This window comes from Mastomys coucha, unplaced genomic scaffold, assembly GCF_008632895.1.
Source record: "Mastomys coucha isolate ucsf_1 unplaced genomic scaffold, UCSF_Mcou_1 pScaffold20, whole genome shotgun sequence".
In the NCBI taxonomy this organism is placed as follows: domain Eukaryota; kingdom Metazoa; phylum Chordata; class Mammalia; order Rodentia; family Muridae; genus Mastomys; species Mastomys coucha.
Genome location: NW_022196903.1, coordinates 13,293,677 through 13,310,336, shown reverse-complemented (window position 1 = coordinate 13,310,336; position 16,660 = coordinate 13,293,677). Strand labels below are relative to the sequence as shown.

The 16,660-nt window shown below is 40.2% G+C and overlaps 1 protein-coding gene across 3 annotated transcripts in view; it reads right to left on the bottom strand.

Annotated features, from left to right (window-relative positions):
* St7 (suppression of tumorigenicity 7) overlaps positions 1–16,660 on the bottom strand; it is a 252,070-nt gene that overhangs the window by 234,449 nt on the left and 961 nt on the right. The gene's annotated exons all lie outside the window — the stretch shown is intronic.

Genomic DNA, 16,660 nt, shown 5'->3' with positions numbered 1-16,660 from the left:
AGGTTCCATAATTTCATTTTTATTGTGTGTACACTGCTTCCATTGCCTTGCTATTATGAAGAAAACAACAATGAATATCATGGCCAAGCAACTGTCTCTTTAGTAAGATATATTTCTATTCTCTTTTTCCAAAGGAATATTGAATAGAATTTTGAAAAGTTTAACCAAGGGGAAAATTGTAAGTATTTTAGCAGTACCCATTGCTTATTAAAATAGTACTTCAGAATGATACTGTGACAACCTCAAAGGAAAGCAACCCCCTCTCCCCCCAAATAAGGTCTCTAACGCTAGATAATATGTAAATCCATACCCAAATTGCTTATGTATAAAAGCTACTTTTTTATGGAGAATATGTTATGACTCTAGGCATTTTTTCCTGTTTCTGCTATCTTAAATTGTTCAACTTTTAAAAAATAAAACAAATAACTCTTGCTTACTGTACTGCCTAGTTTTATGTCAACTTGACCAGTGTTCCCACCAGATTGGCCTATGGGCAAGCCTCTGGTGCATGTTCTTGATTGGTGGTTAATATATGGGGGCCAAGCCCACTGTGGGTGGGGCCACCTCAGGTGGGTGGTCCCAGGTGCTACAAGAGAGTGCCCTTGTCTTGAAGGGCAAGACAGTAAGCAGCATTTCTCCAGGGCCTCTGCATCAATTCCTGCTTCCAGGTCACTACCTTGAGTTCCTACCCTGGCTTAAAACTCAAAATAATTCTCCCCTCCCCAACAAACATACCTAAGTTGCTTTTAGTTATAAAGGAATTTAAACCCAGCAACACAGCTGCTCTGCTCATATCCAAGGATGTGATCCAGTCAGAATGCAGACATGCCCTAGATTACAATGTGATCTGGCTGAAATATAGACATGCTCTTAGTATACACATTTAATTCCTAACAGTGAAGGTAAAGTTAATTTGTAGAAGGAAGCAGCAAAGGCAGTGTGTGTGGGGGGGGGCAGTTTTACTTGGGCAGTTTTACAGAGACAGGTGGCAGAGAGAACAAGCTAGATACAAGTGAAGACAGAATGAACCAGAGAATAAGAAGAAGCCAGAAGATTAGAATGTATTGCCAAAGTTAGTATGAGGCAAGACAAAGCAATTCAGTCAGAAGCTGAGAGATGCCAGATTGAATCAGTCATCTTGGAAGATTAGATTGTACGGAGGTTAGAAGCTTCCAGGCCTAGGCCTAGGACAATTAGAACAGAGAAAGAAATGCTCTGGGCTCAGCCCCAGCTGTGTATTCTCTCACAGCTTGGGTACAGATTTCATCTGATTCCATCACCTGTGGAAATAAAAGCAGCATTTACATTTAGCCAGGATGTTTTATCACAGCAACAGAAATCCTAAGATACTCATTGACCTACAAGTTCCTTTGAAGTTTTTTAAATCTCCACAAATTTGCTTAACACTTCAACACTCAAGATCTTTTATTAGATTTGGAGATCAACTTGGGAACCAGAGTTAAGAGTTTTTCACAGAACATGTCTATAAAGACTATACATTTTAGTTTCCTAAAATTTAGAGGAGGAATATAGTCTCTCAGATGTGTGTTGCCTTATTTTGCTAAGATACATAGTAAATGCCATAAGCTGTAATAGCCATAGCTAACAAAATACTAAAAGAGCATTCTGGGTCAGTCAGTTTCTTATTTTAGCCCACAGGGAAGTGCAGGAATCACTAAGAGGGACAGAAGCTATATTTAACGATGAATAAGAGCAATGCATGAACAACTGCCCTGTTCCATAGTAGCATAAAAAGAAGTTTAATTCTTTTCTCTCTTGGAAAACTCAAAATGCTTTATAGATGTCTTTACAATGACAATGAGACTATTGGGGCACAGTATTTTATGTTCAATAAAGCCAAACATTTAGTAGTGCAGATCAAAATAATCAATAACCCATTAACCTAACTTCTCAATGGTTAGTGAAAATATGCAGTGTAAATGTTTTCACATTTTAATCTATTATTTTAGTGTGCAAGCCAAGCTTCTAGAAAAGCCACCTATTATACTGTACTGGATCTAACTGGTATTTTATAGTCTAAAAAGCACATTCTTAGACTGAAGAAGTAGTGCATGCTTATAACCCAAGCTATCAGGAGACAGAGACAAGAAGAACAAGTGGAACAAGGTCAGCCTGGGTGATATTCAAGACTCTATCTCAAAAACTCAAATACCAAGGAAGGTACTTTCTCATTCACTTTGGCATCTCTTGTGATTTACAGTCTAGTCAAAGAACCAATTCTATCATCATGCCAAAAGGCAAGTACCAACCACAGTCTCACAAATATTAAAATGCCCAAGGAGAGGCCTATCACAGGCCATCTTAGATGTACACACACCCTATAACTTGTGGTCTTTGTGCAGCTGCACATTGTGACTTCCATTCCAAGCCCTAATTTAGACAGACGCTGAGATGTTCTGACCCATCTCTCCAGTCATGTTCACACCATATCATCCAGGCTCCTTCCTCCCACTTAGAGATCCCTATTGAGTTGTTCCAGTGGTTTCTCCTCTGGAAACCATGTGTTCTCTGCACACAGGATTGCTTTTTCTTCCTGTATATGTAAACTTTTGACTAATGACCTCCAGGAGAATGCTCTAAGTTTCAACTGTGACACCAAAAAGCTCAGTGTTGAGTACTGAGTAACAATACCCTTGTGAACTAGGAGAAAAGGAAAACCTTGGGTTAAAATGTGAAACAAGAAAGGGTCCTGAGTGCCATCAATCTTGGAAGATGTCCAATCTAAGTCACCTCCCGGGCTATGTTTCGTCAGTGAACAATGAAAAAGCAAAGATTAAGAAGTCACAATCCCTGCACTCCAGCTTTCCCAAGTAACCTAAGCATGTGTTATCTTTCAAAGGCACTACAAAAATCTATAGCGAGGGGAAGCACCAAATGCCACTGCTTCTGTCTTCCTGTGTGATGTAGTCTGCACCTCTAAAGTGACCAAGTAAAGGAGTCTATATAAGCAGAGTGGACATAAAGCCAAAAAGAGCTACTTGTGAATTTGAAGAAGGTCAAGGTGGTTAGATGATTTGTTTTATCCTGCAACTATCAAAAAGATAAACATATTGAGACAGATTCACTTCATCACACTTGCAGATGGTTCTAAACTCGGGGTTCTCCAGGATGTTCAAACAGAAACTACTGGAAGGTGGGAATTGGCCTGAACAACAGTCACAAAGAGCATTCAGAAGCTCCCAATGAAGTGGCTGTATGTGACAAGGGTAGCTAGGTGTCATCACTTCTGCCATGTGCCTCGTCTTGAGTCTGTTGATTCAGATGAAAAAATAGCTCTGCCCACAGTGTGTTTTTGCAACACGAGAGGGATGATGCACATTAAAATAGACCAGATCTGAACACACTACAAGTTAGGATGCAGGCATTATGTGATAATAAACCTTGACCGGGGTGCAAGTCAGAAACCAGTGTCTAGCATTGCTACTACTACTGTGGAGCCTTGGACATGGGAACTCAAAGATGCTACAGTGCCTCAAAAATAAGAAGTGATCTTACAGAATCATGGAATTACAGAAGAGGCTTAGTGTGATACCTTTGAAAGCTAGTGCTAGGAGATAGGTATTTTCTATTTATTTGCTCTGTTGGCAGTTCTGGATTAGAATACCTTAAACATCTACCATCCCTGTGGGTATATACAGCACATCTATGCCTTTATGGACTAAACATATTTTACAAGAAATACTTTGATTCTGAACTTGAACATACTGCATATACTAATTAAAACTGACATATATGGCAGTTTGGAGAGCTGACACACATACCCACATCTTAAAGACATGAATATGTCCTGGCGGTATTAGATGCTATAAGACCATGTCTGGGAAGGAAAGAATGAAAAAGGAGCATTCAGGGGGAATGCAGACTGGTGTTTCTCCAATGACACCAAATCATTCTCAAAGTAGAGATAGAACCTGAAATAAAGCACCATGAATTCAGAATTTAAAATGGAACTGCAACAAAATCTGTATCTGACTCAAGGAATGTGTGCCTCAGAATGAGAAGGCAAAGTCTGAAGGTCATCCCTCTGAGCCACCTTTGGACAAGGCCTCCGTCTCAGGGACTCTGATGCTGGATTTACCTTGTTCTATGGGGAGAACTGAGAGAACCACACTCACCCAGTACCTTGGATGTGGATTTCCTGGCTACTCACAGTGCAAAAGAAACTATATCACCCAGCTTTCTCAGCATTACCAATTATCTAACTCTAAAAATAGAACTGGCACAGGAAGACCTTGGCCCACCACAGTCCACACTTGCAGAGAAAAAAAAGAGTGCACCCCAGGAAGGGCACCACAGACCAGAGTTCAGAAGTTGTAAAAGATAATGAAGGCAAACAAGAGTATCACTTCAGAAGAACTCAACTCAGATATCCTAATCACTAGGTAGACAACTCAATCTCCACAGCCATAATGACTCCTTTTAGTGTTAAAGACAGAATAGCACACAAAATGGAAGTGATAGAGTTCTGGCTCGGAGGGCGACATGTTACAGGAAGGTGCAGGGTCTTCTGGAATGAGAAGAAGCTTCTGCATCCTGGCTGCCATAGGAACACTTCAAAGCTCTGAAAAAGTCTGGCTTTTATTACCTTTCTGAACAAATATCTTTTTAAAAACAAAGCAATCTCCACCAAGTTCTCATCATCGCCCACGAACTAAGCTGCTCTGCCATTAAAACACACTTTTAAATGTGTTTGCTTGCATTGTTAGGATTGCATTCATTTTACTTTGAACAATTTTTACACATGCAAAGAGAATACCAGCTACATTAAGGGACATGAGCACATTTCAAAATCCAATCCTGGAAGTGTAACAGTAATAAAAGCAGGCAGTGCCTGACTCATCTAAGAACTTGATGAAAGCTAATGCCTTGTCTCTCCTTAGCTCCAGTCAGCAGATTACTCTCAATGCAACCATTTGGATACAACTGCTATGTAGAGTTCCTGTTTGCAGAAAGCATAGTGCATCTGAAGGCATTAGTAATCAAGACAGCAGACTAGATGACACAGAAACAAAGGTGCAGAAATTCGGAGGAAAATAACTGAATGAGATGTTTGTGTCCAAATAAAAACCGACAGAAAAAAAAAAAAACAGCTTCAAGTTTACAGGCACCCATGAATCCAAACGACTGAATAAACTCACCAGGAGATTAATTATTAATTGAACATGGGTCACAGGGAATGAAATGGACCAGTACAAAGGTGTGCAGAGCATTGTGGCTAATACTCCATGCTCTGCTCTGCTCAGTGCTATCTGCTGGCCCACTTAGACTGCAAAGCAAACCTGTTATAGAGATGTCACTGCCCCCTCCTGTATAAAGGAATCTTATGAATTAATTTGTCCAGTTACCCTAACACTTTGGAAACTGAGATTCGACTGAAATCTCCTTGTTCTAAATACAAACACTCTAATTTCATGACAGCTGATATCTACTCTTCCTAATGCACAGTATTATTGTAGAGAGGAACACGTGAGTAAAATTGTCTACGAAGCAAATCTCTACAATGCCAAAACTATTTTCCCTCAGGCTCCTAGGACTTTAGAAATGGTTCCTAAAGTCAGAAATGGAGACGGGAAAATATGTAACGTTTAGTGAATTCTTTCTAATCACCTCACATTGTATTTCCATGTGGTGGTTAAACTTCACTAGCCTGCAACATCATTCTAAAACTTTTCCAAGCAGACCTTGCTCTACTCTCTCTCTCTCTTGCATACAAACAAGAATCTCAGCCATGGTGGTAGACTCTAGACTACATCCTCCTGGTGTAAGATACTTTACAAATCTCTGGGACTGGCATACGGGGCTATATTACACAATCAGTTCCCAAGTTCTCCGTTATTGGTGCTTAAGTTTTTAGATTGTACTTACAGAAAAGACTAGAATAGTGATCCTTAAGTTCTATCACTAAATAACAGAGCCAAATAAATTAAAGTTTTGGAAACCAGTAAATAAGGCAAAGAAGGTCCCTGCCTTCATTGGCTTACAGTCATGTGGAGAACAATGCATCCATTTAATAAATCAGAATTATGTCCAAGTGTAGTAAGTGCTATGCAGGAAACTCAAAAATGTTGGGGTAACAGTGACAGAACTTTACATTCAATTTCAGACAGGATCAATGGCGAAAAAAATGGTGAAAGAAGAAGCTGGAGGCAGAATTGTGAATGGTAAGGAGAAACTCAAAGTGGAAGGGCTGGAGAGACGGCTCAGCAGCCAAGGGCACTGGTTGCTCCTCCAGAGGACCGGGTTCAGTTCCACTGTAGCTCACTATGGACTGAAACTCCAATTCTAAAGGGTCCAATGGCCTCTTCTGCCTCCATAGACACCAGGCATTTAAGTGGTACACAGCCATAAATACATGCAGGCAAACATTCATACACATACAATAAGAGTGTTGGCTAGTGTTCTGTCAACTTGACATGAGTTTACATCCCCATGGAAAGAAGAAACTCAATCTAGAAAATGCACCCACTGATCGGTCTTTGGAATATTTTCTTTTTTAAGATTTATTTCTTTATGTTTATGTATGTGAGGACACTGTAGCTGTACAGATGGTTGTAAGCCTTCATGTGGATGTTGGGAATTGAAACTTTAGGACCTCTGCTCCCTCCAGTCAATCCGCTCACTCAGTCCCTGCTCGCTCTGTTCAGGCCCAAAGATTTATTTATTATTATACATAAGTACACTGTAGCACAAGGAGAGTGCATCAGATCTCATTATGGGTAGTTGTGAACCACCATGTGGTTGCTGGGATTTGAACTCAGGACCTTCCAAAGAGCAGTCAGTGCTCTTACCTGCTGAGCCATCTCAACAGCCCTGGAATATTTTCTTAATTAAAAACTAGAGTGAGCCCTAGCTCACTGTGTGCAGTGCCATTCCTGGGCAAGGAATCCTGGATGGTTTAAGGCAGTTGAGCAAGCCATTAAGCAGCATTTCTCTTTGTGTGCTATATCAGTTCCTGTCTCCAGGCTCCTGCCTTTCCCCGCAGTTGTGGACTGGTACCTAGAAGTACTAAGATGACATAAACTCTTGACTCCCCAACTGGTTTTGCACAGCAACAGAAACCTAAGACAATAAGTGTTCAAAATTTTTAATTTTAAGAAAAAAATCAAGTCAAAAAGCATCCTGATAGACCGAATAATGAAAGCAAAAGTCACAAGTTGGGCACATTTAAGACTATTAGGGGACTGGCGAGATGGCTCAGCGGGTAAAAAAGCACTTACTGCTCTTCCGAAGGTCCTGAGTTCGGATCCCAGCAACCACATGGTGGCTCACAGCCACCTATAATGAGATCTGACGCCCTCTTCTGGTGCTGTCTGAAGACAGCTACAGTGAATTACGCCAGAGGGAGTGGGACTGGAGCAAGTTAGCAGGGCCGGCAGAGGTCAGCCACACACATGATGGCTCACCTCCATCTGTACAGCTACAGTGTACTCATACACATAAAATAAATAAATCTTTAAAGACTATTAAAAAATCCCAGATATGTCAGGAATTTTTCTCTTGAAAGTATTTGGAGAGCAGACAGTTCAGACTTGAGGGGGAGGAAGGGTTCAGATCATCAAGATTTTCAGTGCAAAGAGAAGCCATTAAAGAAAATCATATGAAATGTGGAGTTGTATTCACTAAGAATTAAGAGTCAAAGTGAAGAAAAAAGAAAAATATATATCTAAGTTCATATACATGCTTGCTGCCGCACTCTGAGCTCAGTGAAGTTCACGACACAAATACCAATGCGAGAGTGAGGAGGACCCTTGGAGAACACAGGGCTAGGCTACTATTTGACGTGTGCAGAACCAGACACTTGAGAAAATGCTATCAAAGCATCCTACTGCTTCAGTGAGGTGTGAGAGAGAGATTTCCAAAAGTAAATGAGATGAAGATGTATGAGGTGTGTGCTACACTCAAAGCTGACCTGAATTAGACAGCTCTGCTTTTATACATCATTAGATTGGCAACACTAATCAAAATATTTAAATTTTTGTGGTAGCTTCTGACCGAAATCTAATGCTAAAATGTTAAAGAGGGGCTCATATTCAGGAATCGATCTATTCCTATGTTCTACCTCACTATGCATACCCTATCTTGTATATTGATTGAGCCAGTGAATAGTAAAAATCTACTAAGTGCAAGAAAGTAATAAGAAGATGAATAACTGAAATCCTGAGGAAAATGGTGAGGCATGTATACAGAGAGATGCACGCACGCAAATACTAACAGAGTAGACATACAACACTTAAAATGAGGTAAAAATGCCAACATGCCTCTCAATAATACACGTTGAGACTGGAGGGAAACGCCATCCAGCTGAAGGGATCTCGAGGTAGCATACAAACTTGTCCTTGAAGAGTGGGTGGGGTTTAGAGTCAGAGGAATGATTTTAAACAACTGTAATGAGGCCCTCCAGAAAAGAAATATGGGGTATCAATTAATTTTAGAGCAACCATCTCCAACTTGGAGAAAACCAAAACTGGGTAGTTACTAATATGATTCAAAAACTATGAGTTTTATATCTGTAGTCATTATCATAATACAAAATAGTTTATAATATAAGCAACTCTAAGCTTAGCTTAGAATTTTGCATTATACCTGTATTTTCCAAACAGAATGAAACAGGATTTCAAAGCTCTTTTAAATTTGCATTTTTTAAAAATTAAGTTGAAAAATTACTTTAGCTTGTTAATACAAAAGATGGCAAAAGTTCATGTTGTTTTGTAGATGTACTGTGTAAGGTGTGTAGAATACAGTGTTCAAAACCATACAGCACAGGGTAGATGAGAAATTGCTTTCAATAGCATAATATAAAGTGAGTGACTTTTCTTTCTTTTTTTTGACAAATATATTGTTTATCAAAATAACTACATGACTGCTCTAATTGGAAATACATTTTCTGATTTTCTGGAAAAATAATTCACTGAAAAACCAACAAATAATGTATCTTTGGATTTTTTTTTAATCTTGCTAAAAGTTCATCCTATTTGCAGTAACTCATAAAATCATTTAAAGTTTCTCCACTAACTTCAGAGGTCAGCATCGAAGCTAATCAGTATTACCTTTACATTTATTTTCTTTCCTGTCATTTTTCAAATTCATTTTGCATTACCAGATTTTTGTGCCCCTGTGCCATATTCTCTGTAAGGTCTGTATTTATCATCAGAACCATGTGGAATTCTGTGAACTGTACCTATACCTCTAATGGCAACACTTTAGTGCCATGAGAATCCAGCTCAGATGGTGGAAGTTAAGAATAATAGAAAGAAACTGTGCTATGACTTAAAAGGAATCTTACAATTATTTCTGTGTGGAAAGCTACAAATGAAACAAGAGAATCTTTTTTAAAATTATGGTTGCTCATCAAAGTTTTTTTTATTGTTTTAAATTCTACATGATTTTGTGGTTCTCTAAATCCATCCTGCACTTTCACGTTTGTGCTTTCTGTTAGGAACGTCCACTCTTCTGCCCTTCCGACTCAGAATCAGAATTCTCCTCACTCTCAGGGGCTCCGCTCAGGGGAAACTCCCATTAACTTGCTCTGCTCCACTTCACATTATAAGAAAGTGCACTCATGTTATAAATTCCTTATTTAGCCTGACATTTACACATTTGTACATCTTTCTCATCATATTACCAATGACATTGTGTCCTATGCAAAAGCAGCAATGAAGAAATTAATTGTGTATACATAATTATGTATGCAATGTAATTGCATATGTGAATCAATACATAAGTATATAAAGCACATTTACCACACTCTAATGAGGTTAAATGATTAAAGTTGCCACATGCAATCAAGATATTGAGGAGTCTGCCAGAAGACCAAGATAGCTTGCCAACAGATCATCTCCTCCGTTCTCTGCTTGCCTACACACAATCCCTCAGGCTCCTCTCTAGCCCTGCCACAGATCACCAGCTGCAGCCTCCCTTCCCCTTTCCCAGGTCTCCTGTGGTATACTACTACCTAGTACCTAGTACCTAGTACCTAGTTCTATTACCTTCTACCTACTACCTACTATAATCCCCTCCTTACTTCCCTCCCCCAACTCTTCATTGTATCCCAGCCTCTAAAGCCAGAGGCATTCGGTCTTCAGCTGAAGTCAATGAAGCAGGCAACACACAGCCATCACACTTTGAAAATATGGAGAGGAAACAGAAACCAAGGAAAAAACACCCACCCAACAAAGAAAAATCAGCACTTAGATCTTTAGTCACCCCAAACCCAGATGCCTAGATCCAGCATAAGAACACCATCAGTAACAGCCAGGACAGCGTGTCTCCACTAGAGCTCAGCTATCCTACCACAGCAGGCCCTGACTGCTCCAACATAGCTAAGCACAAGCAGAAGACCTTAAAAACTAACTATATGAAGATGATAGAGGTTCTTAAAGAGAAAGTGAAAAAGAAAATCCCTTACAGAAATCCAGGAAAACACAAACAAACAATTGGAGGAAATAAATAAACCCCTTAAAGACAGTGCCCCCCCAAAACAAATGAACAACAGCAAAACAAACAAACAAAAAACCAAATGAATTATTGAAAAAAAATGAATAAAACTGCTCAAGACCTAAAAAAGCAATAGAAGCAATAAAGAAAATAGAAAATGAGGGAGTCTGAAAATGAAAATTTTAGGAATCCAAACAGGAACTTCAGAGGCAAGCTTCACCAACAGAATATAAGAGATGGAAGAAAGAATCTCAGGCATTGAAGATATGATAGAAGAAATGAATACATCAGTCAAGGAAAATGTTAAGTCAAAAAAGATCCTGACATGAAACATCCAGGAAATTTGGAACACAATAAAAATACAAAACTTGAGAATAATAGGAATACAGGAAGGAGAAGAATCCCAGCTCAAAGGCCCAGGAAATATTTTCAACAAAATCAGAGAACAAAATTTTTCTAACCTAAAGCAAAGATGCCTATAAAGGTGCAAGAAGCATACAGAACACCAAATAGAGTAGACTAAAAAAGAAAGCCTCCCTCATCAAATAATAATCAAAACACGAAATATGCAGAACAAAGAAAGAATATTAAAAACTGCAAGGGAAAAAGATCAAGTAACATATAAAGGCAGACCTATTAGAATTACACCTTAATTCTCAATGGAGACTCAGAAAGTTCTGGACAGATGTATACAGACTCTAAGAGAACACAGATGCCAGCCCAGACTACTATACCCAGCAAAACTTTCAATCACCATAGATGAGGAAAAATAATGTTCTATGATAAAGTCAAATTTAAACAATATCTATGTGGTGGTTTGAACATGCTTGGCCCATGATAAGTGACACAATTAGGAGGTGTGGCCTTGTTGAAGTAGGTGTGTCTTTGTTGCAGGAAGCACATCACTGTGGGGTGGACTTTGAAGCTTTGCCCAGTGCAGAAAAGACCATCTTCCTGGCTTCCTTTAGAAGAGTCAGTCTCTCTTGCTCTGCCTTCAGATCAAGATGTAAAACTCTCCACTCCTTCTCCAGCACCTGTCTGTCTACAGGCTGCCATGCTTCCTGCTATATTGATAATGGATTAAATCTCTGAAATCTCTTGAGCTATGGTTGCACAGTTCAAAACACCCTCAGGAATACTGTCTTCCGTGCTTCTACTAGCACTGCCCATTAAGCCCCACTTAAAGCATTCGATTGCTCTCTAAATTCCCAAAATCCATATTCCTTCAAACAAAAAGACCCAGACATAAGTTCACACATCTAGGGACACCTGATTTTTGATAAAGAAGTCAGAAATACACCCTGAAAAAAAGAAGGCATTTTCAACAAATGGTGCTGATTAAACTGGATGTCTGCATGTTCAAGAATGCAAATAGATCCATATATTTATAACTCTTGACATAACTCACATCCAAGTGGATGAAAAACCTCAACATAAAAATAGACACACTGAACCTGATAGAAGAGAAAGTGAGAAGTGGTCTTGGCCACCTGGGTACAAGAGACAACTTTCTGAACAGAGCACTGATATGACAGGCACTAAGATCAACTATTAGTAAATGACATGCCATTAAACTGAAAAGCTTCATAAGGCAAAGGATACAATCAATTGGACAAAGCTGCAACTTACAGATAAGAAAATATGTTTTACTAACTTGACATCTGATAGCAAATGAATATCCAAAATACATAAAGAATTCAAGAAACTAGTTATTAACAAACCGAATAATCCAATTAAAAATAGAATACAGATATAAACAGAAAATTCTCAATAGAGGAATCTCTAATAGCTGAGGAACATTGAAAGAAATGTTAAAAGTCCATATCATCAGGGAAATAAAAATCAAAAACAATTTGAGAATCTATCTTACACCTGTCATAATGGCTAAGATTAAAAACAGTGAGAGCTCAAAAAGGTATGGAGCAAGGAGAATACTCCTCCATTGCTGGTGGGAGTTCAAACTCATATAGCCACTATGGAAATTGACATGACAGTCCCTTTGAAAATTAGGAATTGATCTACCTCAATAACCAGTTATACCATTCTTGGGCATTACCCAAAGGACATGTCATCCTACCACAAAAACACTTGCTCAATTATGTACATTTTAGCTTAATTCATAATAGCCAGAAAGTAGAAGGAACCTAGATATGTCCTTCAAGGGAAGAATGGATAAAGATAATGTAGCACATTTTCACAATGGAATATTGTATAAATATTCCTGACTGTTAAAATAAAATGATATCATGAAATTTGCAGGAAAATAGAATTAGAAAAATACAACAAAACAACAACAACAAAAACATCCTAAGTGGGGTAACTCAGACCCACAAAGACAAAATGGTATGCATCCACATTTAAGTGGATATTAGCCATTAAGTAAATGGTAACCAAACTACAATCCATAGACCCAGGAAAAGAGGCAGGGTCTTGGAGGAATGCATGGAGCTCCCTAGGAAGGAGAAATAAAATAGATGTTGTGAGTGGACGGGGGACTGGTGTGGACAAGAGAGGGGAGGATCAGGTGGGGAAAGATGGGATGAAGGAGAAAAGTGTGGGAGAGATAGCTGAAATTAGAGAGCATTTGGTGGTCAGTGTGGAAACCTAGTATAAGAGAATCTTCCTGGAATCCATGAGGGTGGTCCTAGTGAGTACTCCCAGTGATGGGGAATATAGAATCTCAACTGGCCATCTTTTGTACCCAGGCAAACCAAGGGGTGAACTAGGTTGCATGCAATTGAGTTGTTGGCTGACGGGGTCCCATGTACGTCCCCAAACAACCCAGGCTGATCCTAGGACATAGGGATGCTGCTCTCCAAAAGCTAAGAGTGCGGCCTCATCACTGAGGGCAATATCCACACAGATCCATTACCATAGAGAGGTCAAGCTACATGTGTTATTGAAAGAGAACTGTGGACACCAACCCAGACCCAAAACCTTTGTCCAACAATCAGTTCTGCCTTCAAGATGTGCTGGGGCAATGGTGGTGCAGAATTTATGAGAGTGGCAAACTTTATTTAACTTGAGGCCCACTCCATGAGAGGAAACCCATGTCAGACACTGCTTGGATATCCAGGAACCAGAGACTGCATAGTCCCATGACCTAGGGTGAAACTGAACATGACTGACTTAAAAATAAATAAAAATTAAAAAGCAATAAAATGATTCCTAATGATAGTCTGCTATATGCATCATACATCAGTCCCTTGTCCAGTCATCATCAAAGAGGCTTCATCCAGCAGCAGATGGGAACAGATGAAGAGACAACCATGATGAGATATTATGTGGAGAGAGTCTAAATCTCTATTGGGTCCCTCCCCTATGAGGTAGGGTAATCTCCTGGAAAATGGGGTTGAAAGACTATAGGAGTCAGAGATGGATGGAGGACACCAGGAGAACACATCCCACTGAATCAATTAAGCAGGGCACATATGAGCTATTCACAGAGACTGAAGCAGCAAGCATGGGGCCTGCACATGTCTACACCAGGTCTTCTGTGTATATGTTGTGTCTGTTAGCTCGGTGTTTTTGTGGGACTCCTAACTGTGGGAGGAGGTGTGTCTTTGACTCTTGTGCCTGCTCTTGGGACTCTTTTCCTTCTGTTGAATTGCCTTGCCCAGATTTGGTATGGGGGCTTTTTGCCTTGTCTCATTGTATTTTGTCTGCTGGTTGTCTCTTGGAGATCTGCTTTTCTTCTGATAGAAGAGGGCAGTGGAGTAGATCCCGGGGAGCAGGGGTGGGGAGAAGCAGGGAGGAGTATAAGGAGGGAAACTGTGGTTGGGAAGTATTAGGTAAGACAAGAATCTATTAAAAAAAAAATCAAAGAGAGCATGCCACATATCCAAAGAACAATTTACAGCATGTGAATCAGAGCCCACTCCCATAAGCACACAGCAGGGCTTGAGCTGTGGGATTCACGACTCCTAGTTGCCTCACGGCTCTACCTTACTTCAGTGGCGTGGAGGCCTGCAACACCTGCAGCAACTCTAAAAAGCTGCTCTCCACCCAACGGCTTCTCTGCTTTATCACGGGAGGGGAAAGCACCACAGAGCTAAAGAGCAACAAAATTAACTGAGTGAGGTGGGCCACAGTGGTGTACACCTTTAATCACAGCACTTGGGAGGCAGAGGCGGGTAGATCTCTCGGTAGGTTTCAGGACAGATGACGGAGCGAGAAATTCAGTCTCAGAAACAACCAAAAAGGAAAGAGAGGATTGGTAGGGTGAAGAGAGGAGAGGAAGGGAGGAGAGGAGAAGGGAGGGGAGGGGGAGGAGGAGAGGAGAGAGAGGAAGGGGAGGGGAGGGGAGAGGAGGAGAGGAGGGGAGGAGGGGAGAGGGATTGGACTGGACCCCAATTTAAAGAGTTCTCTGCAAGGACCAGCTTGACCACTGGAGGGCAGTTTACTTGAAGGTGTACAAGCCAGCCAGCAAGTTCTTTCATTATAGAAAGTTGTTTCCATGGGAAAGAGAATTTGGCAAGAAAAGGAGGGAAATAAGTTGACAGGAATCGCTGGCAGTCTTCCTACAAGAACTTCTCACTTTTTTCTTAAAAGGGAAGGAAAATGCCATCCAATGTCTCACACTGCCTTTTGAAAAACCTAATCCCGGCTGCTTGGCTCACCACCATCCTTGGATATACCAAGAGCAGTGCTAAAGCCCTTCCTCATCTACTACATTCTCACAGAAATAGCAGAAAGAAACACCAGAACGATGAATACTCTCCACGCGCTTCTCTTTCCATCCCCCTTTTATGACAAGAATATGCACAGAACCCCAGGACAAGCTGAAGCTCCTCACCACAAAGAAAAGAGCCTCTACCTGGTGCCTAGGAAGGCCCATCCAATGCGGAATTTTCTCCTGTGTCTCCGTTAGAAACGTCTATCTGTGAGAAATGCCAGGTCTAGTGTTGCTTGGGGCTGGGGGAGATCCCAATTATCTTCCTGAAAAATCGTCCCTCTTCTTAGTAGGCATCTTGCTTCCTGCCCGTTCTGTCTAAAGTGTTACTATGTGGCGATCTGTGCCTTGCATACAATTCTGTTTGGATGACTATTTAACCTACTTTCAGGAAATGTGGCATACAGACGTTCTGAAATACGTATAATCGTATTATGGAAAATATTCAATTTTTTAAAAATTCTACAACAAATTTTCTAGAAGGAAAAAATTTGGATGTATCTTTCTATAAATAGGTGATAAACATTTAAATTTGTTGAAAGGGCAGGTCTTTGAGACTAGAATCTATTCTCTAGTCACTAGAGTTACACGAAAAAAAAAAACTTACCCTAAAGCAGTTGTTCTCAACCTTCTTAATGTCCTGACCCTTTAATTCAGTTCCAAACATAGTGACCCATCAACCAGAAACCTATTTTCTTTTTCTTTGCTACTTTGTAATTGTGATTTTTGCTACTCATAATGTATATATCTGATATGAAGGATGTCTTATATGCAAGCCCCAAATGGGTCATGACCCACAGGTTGAGAATGTCTGCCCTAAGGCAAGGAACACAATAATATGACAATGTGACAAGCAGTCACAGTCACGCTAACAGATAAAAAGAAAAATAAGTGGGATCTTCGGAATAATTAGAGCCAAACAGCTTAGCATCCTCTATTAGGATGAGCAGATTCTATGTGCGGAGTTCTGTCTGCCTCCCAGGGAGACCATCCAAAGGATACTATGAAACAAACATAGTCAGCAAGCGGTTCACATTAAAGGAGGTTTATAATGTTAAAAGCTCATGTCCAAACAAAATGAGTACATTGTGGCAAGTATCTAAAAGGGCCCACCTCCCACCTGCCCCCCATTCCCAGTTACTGTCATAGGAAATTCATTTCCAACCTTGGTTTTGTAAACTAACGACAAACTAAACGACAGAAGACAGATAGATGTGAATGTGTATCTATTTCTGTTAAAAAAAAAAAGTCAGAACTGTAAAGACTTCACAGCTTAGTGTGGAGTAAAGGTGTGTCTACCTGGAATCCACAATAATTTGCAGACTCAAAGGGCCGTAAGCATTTCAAAGTGCATTTAGTTTCTGAATTGTCCCCGGGGTGTCTTTAGCCTGTGTTTGCCCTCCTTGATTTTTAACAACTAGGGTAGCCTGGTGCAAGTTTATCAGGACCACAATCATCACCGCATGCACCCTTGTTTAGCCCAGCGCGCTTGTTTAGCTCAGTAGAGAACAGGAAAACTTCAGCTTGGCGGGG